This window comes from Cantharellus anzutake (genome assembly GCF_015039405.1).
Source record: "Cantharellus anzutake strain C23 chromosome Unknown EI90scaffold_216, whole genome shotgun sequence".
Taxonomy (NCBI): domain Eukaryota; kingdom Fungi; phylum Basidiomycota; class Agaricomycetes; order Cantharellales; family Hydnaceae; genus Cantharellus; species Cantharellus anzutake.
The window spans coordinates 36,995-46,700 of NW_024067166.1; positions in this window are offsets into that span (position 1 = coordinate 36,995).

The following is a 9,706-nucleotide window of genomic DNA, read 5'->3' on the forward strand; positions in this document are numbered from 1 at the left end:
TTCCCATCCCCCCCTTCCCATCCCCCCTTCAATTTTCCCCTCATTTTCCCCCCTTGACCCCCTATTTTCCCCCTCATTCTCCCCCCATTCTCCCCCTCATTTTCCCCTAAGTAATTTTGGATTAACCCTATTTATAACCCTAAATTCAGTGTACATATCAATTGGGTTGTGTGCCCTTGGTGTGCAGTGCCACATGAGGGGTTGCAAGTTAAGTAGACTGTTGTCCAGTTGACCGTTGTAGGGAAAGTTCCGAGGACATCATCAACAACTAAAGAATGACCTCACATGCATGGACACTTGACCCTTGTATGATAGCAAGTTGGAATGGGAGGAAAGAGTAATTGAAGGAGTCAATCAAGGTTGTGTGTATCACTTGGATTCGACACCATGTTGAAGGTCATGTGACAAGTTAAACACTTTAACTGGTAAGGTGACCACACTTCAGCCTCAGTCTTGGCACAAGTTTCCCTGTGCACAGACATTCACCAGATGTTCCCATGGCTGTGGAACAAGGGGGATCCGACATGCATTACATTTTTATGACATTTTTTTTGGACTGTTTATGTTAAAACATACTTTGAAGAACATTTCCTCACATTCTTACACTATATGGATTATATGAACCTATGAACAACTACCTAGAAATATTTTCTAGACAGAACTATATGACACCCTGACTGAGTCATTTCTGATGGAGTCATTTCCAGCTGAGTCATTTTTGACCAAGTCACTTTGGTTGAGTCATAATATGGTTGAGTCATTTCTTGAAAATAGAAATGCACAGCCTGAAACCAATTCAGACTGAGTCATACACAGCCCCATCACATCTAACCAAGTCATTTTGGTTGAGTCATATCTGACTAAGTCATCTGGGCAAGTCATTAGGGCTTTCTAGAACAAAAGCTTGTAAATACTCTATTGCATGTAAATAGTGCAAAGCGTGGGAAAGAAAGGTCTTGAAAGGTATAAAAGGACCATGATTTCGCTCACTTTGCAGCCCCTCAGAGAAGTAAGAAAATAGAGTAATATTTCTCTCAAGCACTTCTGGTTCTCACTCCAGTGCGAAAAAGTGATAAGACAGTTAAGTTTGCCACTGTACAAAAGGCAACAACAGTGTGATAAGTGAGATAGGAGATTTATAGGCGTCTAAGTAAGACACTTAGAAGCAGTTTGTTACTACTGAACAAAAAGTGACAGTGTGAAGGGAGAAAATAGTAGTATCTCTCCACACATAGGAGTAATCACTTCCTAAACTAAAAAGTGGTAGAATTAGGTGAATTCTGACTGAGAGCTGAACAGACCAGAGTCGGCTCAGACAGACAGAATTATTTGAACAGCTCCGCAGGGTGTTTGATTGTTTGATTTTTCTATAGCATACTAAACTGTTGAAAAAGCAACCAAAACACTAACACAGCACCGTACTCAACAGGTACACTCCCCCACAACCAGGAACAGGGAAAACTGCACTCTCAGTTCCGCTCCTTCACCATAGGGTAGGAACTTGACTGTGGCCAGTCACATGATACTGTAGTCAAGCTTTTTATTTTTTGAATTTTTGTGAATTAAACATGGGCTCAGGGTGCTCTGTATCTCTATGAGCTCTCAGAGCTTTGAGCTACTTGTTAGAAACCACCTCTGCCTAATGCGGGCATTTAGTGTAATGGTAACACACCCCTGGTACCCACGCAGGGTTCCGCGGTTTGACTCCCAGAATGTCCATATTTTAGCATTTAGGTTCCCAAGACCATGTGTACAAATTCCAACACTACTTTCCCATGCTCTCAGAGAGGGGGACCTGCAATTTTCAAAGTTCATAGCTCTGAGAGCTCTATGAGCTCTCATACCTCCTGGTTGGGTTTGCTGATGTCCTCAAACCAGAAGTGTAAGTTTGAGCAGTGGAGGATCAACTACCTAGACCTCATCATCTCAGAGAACCATGTTGCCATGGACCCGGTGAAGGTGCAAGGGGTGACTGACTGGCCAGCACCCATGAAAGTTGTCAGAGACCAGACTCAAGACGAAGGAATGTCTCTGTAACGGAGGGCTTTGGCCTCAGCGACTTCTGCCAAGAGCGCTGTGCCTAGTGACACGTCCATGCCCTAACTTACTGACTGGCACTTAGAACCTGGGGGGTAACTCTAGTTGATTTTTCTACTGGGGCATAACCTATGTACAAGTGGGATATATATATGGTTACAGTGGGGACGGTTCCGCAATTGGTGGAGCCGACGGAGTGGAGCTAATGGGGTTTAACCATTAGCCGACTGAATATTACCGACAAGTTGGTTCGCGGGGTTAGTGGAAAGGCAGGCGATAACCCAGAAATGGAAAGGAGGGATAGGCCCGAAGGTGGGCTCTGCAGGGCAGGCGAGTGTATTGCCCAGCGGAGGCGGGGGTGCGCTAGCGGACGTCGGAGCTGTCCGGAAGTCTTCAGGGCTCCGTACTTAGGGAGGCGTAGGTAATAAATTGAAATGAGGGGGTGGTGACCATCGAGGGGTACCGAGAGGTTTGCGGAATACGGGGGCTCCGAGGTTGGTGAGGGAGGAGCGGAGTTAGAATGGAGGGATCGGAGGGACTGGAAGTCGATGGCCGGGGATGGATATGACAAAAGTCAAGGAGGTCCAGTCCTTCCTCGGGTTTGTCAACTTCTACCACCACTTTATCCAGGACTTCTCTGAGAAGGCCTGACCCCTCCATGCTCTCGCCCAGAAATCGAAACAGTGGACCTGGGGGCAGGAGGAACAGGAGGCATTTGACAGGCTGAAGGAGGCTGTCACCTCGGTGCCCATCCTCACCTTCCCATCAGACACCGGCCAGTTCCAGCTAGAGTGTGATGCCTCAAACTTTGCAATGGGGGCAGTGCTCTCCCAGCTCCAAGCTGATGGGGAGTTCCACCCAGTGGCATTCATGTTGAAAGGCATCTCAGATTCAGAGAGGAACTATGAGATCTATGACAAGGAGATGCTTGCCATAGTCCAAGCCCTGGAGGAGTGGCATCATTTCCTTGAGGGCACCCCTGAGAGATTTGACATATACACTGATCACAGAAACCTCTCTTACTTCTGGGCAGCTCAAAGTGCTATGGCCATTGTCCTCCACTACCTCCGATCCTTCCAGACTACCTCTGCTCCTTCATCACTAACCTCAGAGCCCCTGTATTCTGCAACCACCTCTGACTCGCTCAATGGTCACCACCCCTCAATATATTACCTATGCCTCCCTAAGTCTGGAACCCTGAAGGCCTCCAGACAGCTCTGATGTCTGCTAGCACACTCCTGCCCCTGCTGGGCAATTCACTTGCTTGCCCTGCAAGTCTACCTTTGGGCCTATCCCTCCTTTCCATTTCTGGGCTATAGCCTGCCATTCTGCTAACCCCATAACCCAACTCATTGGTAATATTCAGTCAGCTAATGTTTAACTCCATTAGCTCCGCTCCACTCAGTCCTGCTATTCATGGGCCTGCCCTTGCTGTAACTATATATACATAACTTGTAGATAGGTTACACCCTAGTGATAAAATCAACTAGAGTTAATCCCCTTTTTAGTTGTTGCTGCCAGTAAGTAAATTAGGGCATGGATGTGTAACTTGGCACAGCACTCCTGGTCTGAGTCACTGAGGCCAAAGCCCTCTGCCACAGAGACATATCCATCATCTCACCATCTGGTCTCTAACACAAAGGCTGAACCAATGCCAGGCACAGTGGTCCCTCTACCTCTCCTGCTTCCATTTTCACCTGATTCACAAGACTCATGGGGAAACTGGACTCCCTCTCCTGTCACCCAGACCACCCAAAGGGGAGGGATGTGGTTTGAAGTCAGGGCCACAGAAGGAGCTGTGGTGGAAGGGGAAGAGGTGAACATCCTAGACAGGATATGCAGGGGAGGGACAGAGATGAGGGAATTAGAGAAAGGGATGTTGAGATCGGATGAATGGGAGAAGGAGGGGGAGCTGGTCCTCCACCGAGGAGGGGTGTATGTCCCCAAAGACCTGCAACTCCACCACAACTCAGTGGCAACCGGCCACCCTGGGTGGTGGAAGACCCTGGAGCTTGTCTCCCAGAACTATTGGTGGCTCAGAATGGCTCACTGCATCACACAGTATGTTTCTGGGTGTGACACCTGCAACTGAGTGAAGTCCTTCCCATCCCAGAAGGTGGGGAAGCTCATCCCAAACAAGATCCCCTCCTGCAGATGGCAAGTGATCTCGGTGGATACCATTGGTGAGCTCCCAGACTCCAAAGGGTACAATGCAATCCTGGTGGTGATGGACCGACTTTCCAAGGATATCCATGCAGTCACCACTATGGACTCAGCAGGCATGGCCCAGCTTTTAGAACATGTCTGGAAGCATCACAGCCTCCCAGAGGAAGTGCTCAGTGACTGGGGCAGTGCTTTTGTCTCCCAGTTCTCCAAGGAATTGGCAAGCCTTCTAGGGATTAAGCTCTCCCCCTCAATGGCCTATCACCCACAAACTGATGGCCAGACAGAGCATGTCAACCAGGAGATAGAAGCCTACCTCCATGTGTTTGTCAACCACAGACAAGATGACTGGGCTGACTGTCTACCTCTTGCCAAATTTGCATACAACTGTTCATTCCTCCACCTGCCATACCCCCTTCGAGCTTGACTCTGGGCAACACCCATGCATGGGAACTGAACCAACCTGCACATCAGAGGTTGAAGCAGCTGATGACTTCGCCTCTTGAATGATGAAAATGCAGGAAGAGGTGAAGGCAGCCCTGGAGCATGCAGCAGATGAGATGGCCTGGTACTATGACTGAAACTGGAGAGCAGCACCAAGGTACAAAGTCAGGGACAAGGTCGGGCTCAGCACCCAGAACTACACAATGGACTGGCCCACCAAAAAACTCGACCACAAATGGATCGGCCCCTTCCCAATTACCAAGGTAGTATCCCCAGCAGCAGTAAAGCTGCAGCTCAGCCTGCAGCAGAAGGGGGTCTACCCAGTAGTCTCAGTCACCAATGTCCGCCCCTACCTCCCAGATGAAATCACAGGATGCCCAGCCGACCCATGCCCAGGCCCAGATGTGGTAAATGGTGGAGAGGAGTACAAGGCAGAAAGGTCCTAAACTCCAGATATAGGTATGGATGACTCTGGTACCTTGTCAAGTTCACTGGCTGGCCACACTCAGAGAATGAATGGCTTCCCTGGGAGAACTTGGAGCATTCCCCAGTGTCATGGCTGTGCATTCCGGCCCGTTAGCCGCCCATCCCAATGCCACCTGAGCCCATTCCCGCTATGCAAGTGTGAGCGTGAGCCCCAACCTCAGCCCTATCTTCCATGAGGACCCCCTGCTCACTCCCCTGCTTGCCCCTAGGCTCCCCTGTACCTGGCTGACTCCCCCACAGCCACACCAACCTTCCCACCCCAAGTCCACCTCTGGCACCGTGCCCAGCACGACTCCTCTACCCCACCTACTTGGCCCCTACAGGGCCACTACCATTCCCACGCCTGACTCTGGCCCAACTCCGAGTCCAGTGCCACTTATGATACCATCGCCGCTATTGTGGCCCTATGCTCCTTCCTTTATTTATCTGTTATTGTTTGTTTTGACCCTCGGTCATTGCTGGCCGCTATGCAGCCAACCTCGCTCCTTATTTATGTTTGCTTCCGGACCCTTCGGCCTTCGGCCCAGGTCCGCTTCCATTCATTCTTCCTCCCTATATATATCCTGTATGATACTTTATTGTACTTCAGCTCTAATATCAATGTGACCATGACCCCTAAGTCCTGACCCCAACGAGGCAACCCCAGTGAGTCCGAAATGAGGGCCAAGAGACAGCTAGGGGGCACAGCACTCCCTTTAAAGTTGCTGAGGCCAAAAGCCCTACCCTCAGGCCTTGTTCAAGGCATCACAGCCATCATGGACTATAGCAGCCCACACCGGCGACCTTCAGTGCCGACTCCGGATCAGTGTCTAACACCCAGACCTCATGGAGGAATTTCACCAAGCCCACCCACAGCCCCCAAACTGACAAGGACCAAAAGACCCCACCAAGAACATCAGCCACTTTGAAGCGAAGTGGCATAGTGGGGAGGTAATGTCAGGGCACAGCCCTTGACCCCACTAACCCTCAGACACCCTCACCCTTTCCCTAACCACCCTCTCCCCACATCTCCCCATTCCCCCTATCCTTCCCCCCACTGTTTCACGCAATGATGCATGCATGTGAACCTGTGGGAATGTTCTGGGTGAGCAAGTCACCCAGAAATGTACAGCCACAGCCATGGGAACTTTCTGGGAGTAACTTGCCCAGGACATGCAACCATGGGAACATTCTGGGCAAGCAGCTTGCCCAGAACTTTCCCACAGGTCACACCCATTATGGAAAGTCAGCAGCAAGCGGGAACTGTATAGTTCCTAGGGTCCTTTTGTGTTGGCCTCACAGGGGGCTGAGAAGCTTACCCTTCTTCTCAGCTCATTCCCTGTGAAGGCAAGTGTACTTACCTACCTAGTAATTGTAACCTCAGTCTGAAATTGGCTTGATTCCCCCCTAAGAGACTTCCCCTCTGCTAGATCCGAAATTAGGGACCCCCAGGACAACCAGCAATGGCACAGCACTCTGCCTGAGGCTGAGGTCCTTCCATGCTAAGTCTCCAATTCCACTCTGGAGTCATCCGAATCTGCCATATCTAACACCCCCCCATGTGCTCTGTCTGCCTCAAGTTGCACTCCCCACATCTGGAAATATCGGGGCCATGTCAAGAACAAGGTGCAACACTCATGGACAAGTCATTGAAGCTGACACCCCACTTTGCTGCAACTAGCAACTCCCACCCTTAACAGGCTGTTACTGTCAGAGACTGGATGCAGGATGAAGGAAATGTCCCCATGGCAGAGGGCTTTGGCCTCAGCAACTTTAGACCAGGAGCGCTGTGCCTAGTTACATGTCCGTGCCCTAATTTACTCACTGGCAATGTGTCAGGGCATACCCTGCCTGACCCCCCACCACATCCCATGCCACCCTGCCCTACTCCGCTCCCCCACTATTGCTCCCCATTCCTCCTCCTTTCCTTTTCTTCTTTCTCTCTATTTCTGTTCCATGGTCAACTTCCCTTTTCTCTATGTATCACTACACATCTAATGCCACTCCCCAATCGCTGCACCCGCCACACACATCCCCACCCACACAGTGGCACACCTCTGGGATCTCCATGGAGACACCCAGAGAGGTGCAGCTGTGTGTGGAGATGACGTTGTAAGCAGGGAAGCAGAGCACAAGGGGGGGTCGGGGACTGGATAGGGAATGGATGTGCGACACAGCAGCACACCAACCCACCACCATGATCACCACCACCTGAACCCCAACTACTTTGCGCCACACCTACTCCCACCCAGCAGGATGAGAAACGAAAAAGGGGGCCAGCAAGCTGCTTCCTTGGACAGAATCAAGACCAAACTCAAAACTCAACTGGGACTTGGCATCTTATAACTCGGTGTGGATCTCCCTGAAGACACTGTGAGGCTACCTTGCCTCCCTCAAGACTACTGCACTTGACCATGCCTCCAGCACACTTCACTTGGTGACCACAGAGGGGAAATCTCTGGTACAAAATGTAACTAGCAAATATTATATACAAACGACCCTGCAAACGCATCTGCGAGCTTCCAGCATGTTCCATATGACACATCTGGTCACGTCGCAAGAGAAAATAGAATAGGAAACACAATATCACAAGCAACAAAATATTAAACAATAGAAAGTGGCCACAGAAAACCCAACCTGCATCTCCAGCCCAAACCACTTGACACAACTGCGCTTTCATGTCAACCAACTTGCCTAAACTACAGCTATCCAACGCAACAAACCGCATCCAATTTGATGGAGAATTGAGTGAGATAGCATTGAGGTGGGGAATATCCAGCACATTTTTCCTAACTTTCCAACCACATGTCGCCATGGTCCCAAAATTGGCACATCCTCCCGACCAGTTATACCATAAACAATGGATATTTATCCCTATTTTTCTGAAGCCTGAGGGATGCCAGGGACCATCTGTGCACCCCATTGTGCAACAAACATGTGACATGCATCGCGATACACAACTGGAATCTGCATATCTCTGTCAATACCTCACCGATTCTCCTCGCATAACATGCATCAGAATTGCCTCAACATCCTCTACCATCCATACTATAACCTCGTCACCTAATTCCTAGCCAACTTTCCACTGTAGGATTTTCTAACATTTTATCCTGCATGTGAGTGTCAGAGATCTGAAATATTGTCGGAGTCGGATACTGTCAGAGATCTGGAATGCTGTCAGAGACTAGGAATATTGTTAGAGTCTGGCAGACTGTCAGAAGACGGATAGAAGACGGATTGGGTTTCTGTCTGAGTCGAGGTCGGAGGTGGTGCAGAGTTCTGTTGGAGTGCATGCGCAGATATGCGGGCGGAAATATGCCGTGCATCCGGAAGCGCTGTTCAAGGTTAGCAGAGTGGGATTGTGGCCTCAGCGACTCAGGTGGAGCGCTGTGCCCTGAGCTTAACGTTTGGGGGAGATCCCGTATTTACAGATTGACAATCACAGCAGACTTCAAACAAGACTTGCAGGCAGAGCGGACCTGTAGGAGGAGCGCGGACTCCGCGAGCACGGACTCAGAGGGGGGGAAGCCCCCTTTGCAGAAGGAGAGACTCAGACCAGACAGGGGGGGTACTCTAGTTGATTTCAGACTCAGGTCCCCAAAAGTATTTACAAGGTATATAAATTGGCAAGAGGGAATATAGAAAGGCTGGTCAGTCCGGTGCAGTCCGGCGTGGAGATAAGTGGGGATTGTCAAACTAAATAAGGACAAGAGCCCGGGAACTGGAAACAAGGAACAGATCAATAAACAATAAGTGGCAAGGGTTATTGATGAATAACTGAATGAGATCAATAACCTAGTGCCAATAAAGAGGGGATCAAATGCCGATATTGGCAGGGAAGCAAACAATAAATGGCACTCGGCAAGGAATGAATGATAAGCTGCCAAGTGACAAATGGCCAGAGGAAAAGCGGAGGTCAGCGTGCAGCACCGATACAAGTCCGCAAAGGGATGTGGGAATCAGCATGGTGCTGATGAGTCTGCAACAGAGGGTGGTCTGTCAGTGCTGTCACAAAAGGACAGCATGATGGCCAGCAAGATACGGAGGGGAGTGTTGACCTGACCAGAGGTGTCAAGGACAACCAGAAATGGACAGAGGTTGCGGAAGGTGCGGAAGCGGTGCATGGTCGATAGAACAGACATTGGGTTGGGGCTGGTAAGGATGGGTTCGGGTCGGCAGAATCGCCTGTCGGCATTGATTCGCCGCTGACGGAGCCCCGGGATTTGTCAGTCATGACAGTGAGACCTGATATATTGCCTGTTCTGGGGTGTCTGTGACCACCACCTCTACAATGTGGCTCCCTCCACCTGACCTTGACCACATGTATATAATAGCACCTGGGGTGGGAACAGAAGCAGCAGCCTTCTTCTCAACTTCCCACTTCAGGTAAGTACTGTAGGGTTGGGTTGGGTGATGGGATTGCTGCTACACACAGCCGACACCTGTCCCATTGAGTCCCTCATGCTGGGACTTTGCTGCTTTTGGAGCTGTCCCTGATGCAACAAGAACTAAAAGAGGGAAAACTCTAGTCAATTTTATCACTAGGGTGTAACCTATCTACAAGTTATGTATTGTCAGAGTCCACATGTCTATTCAC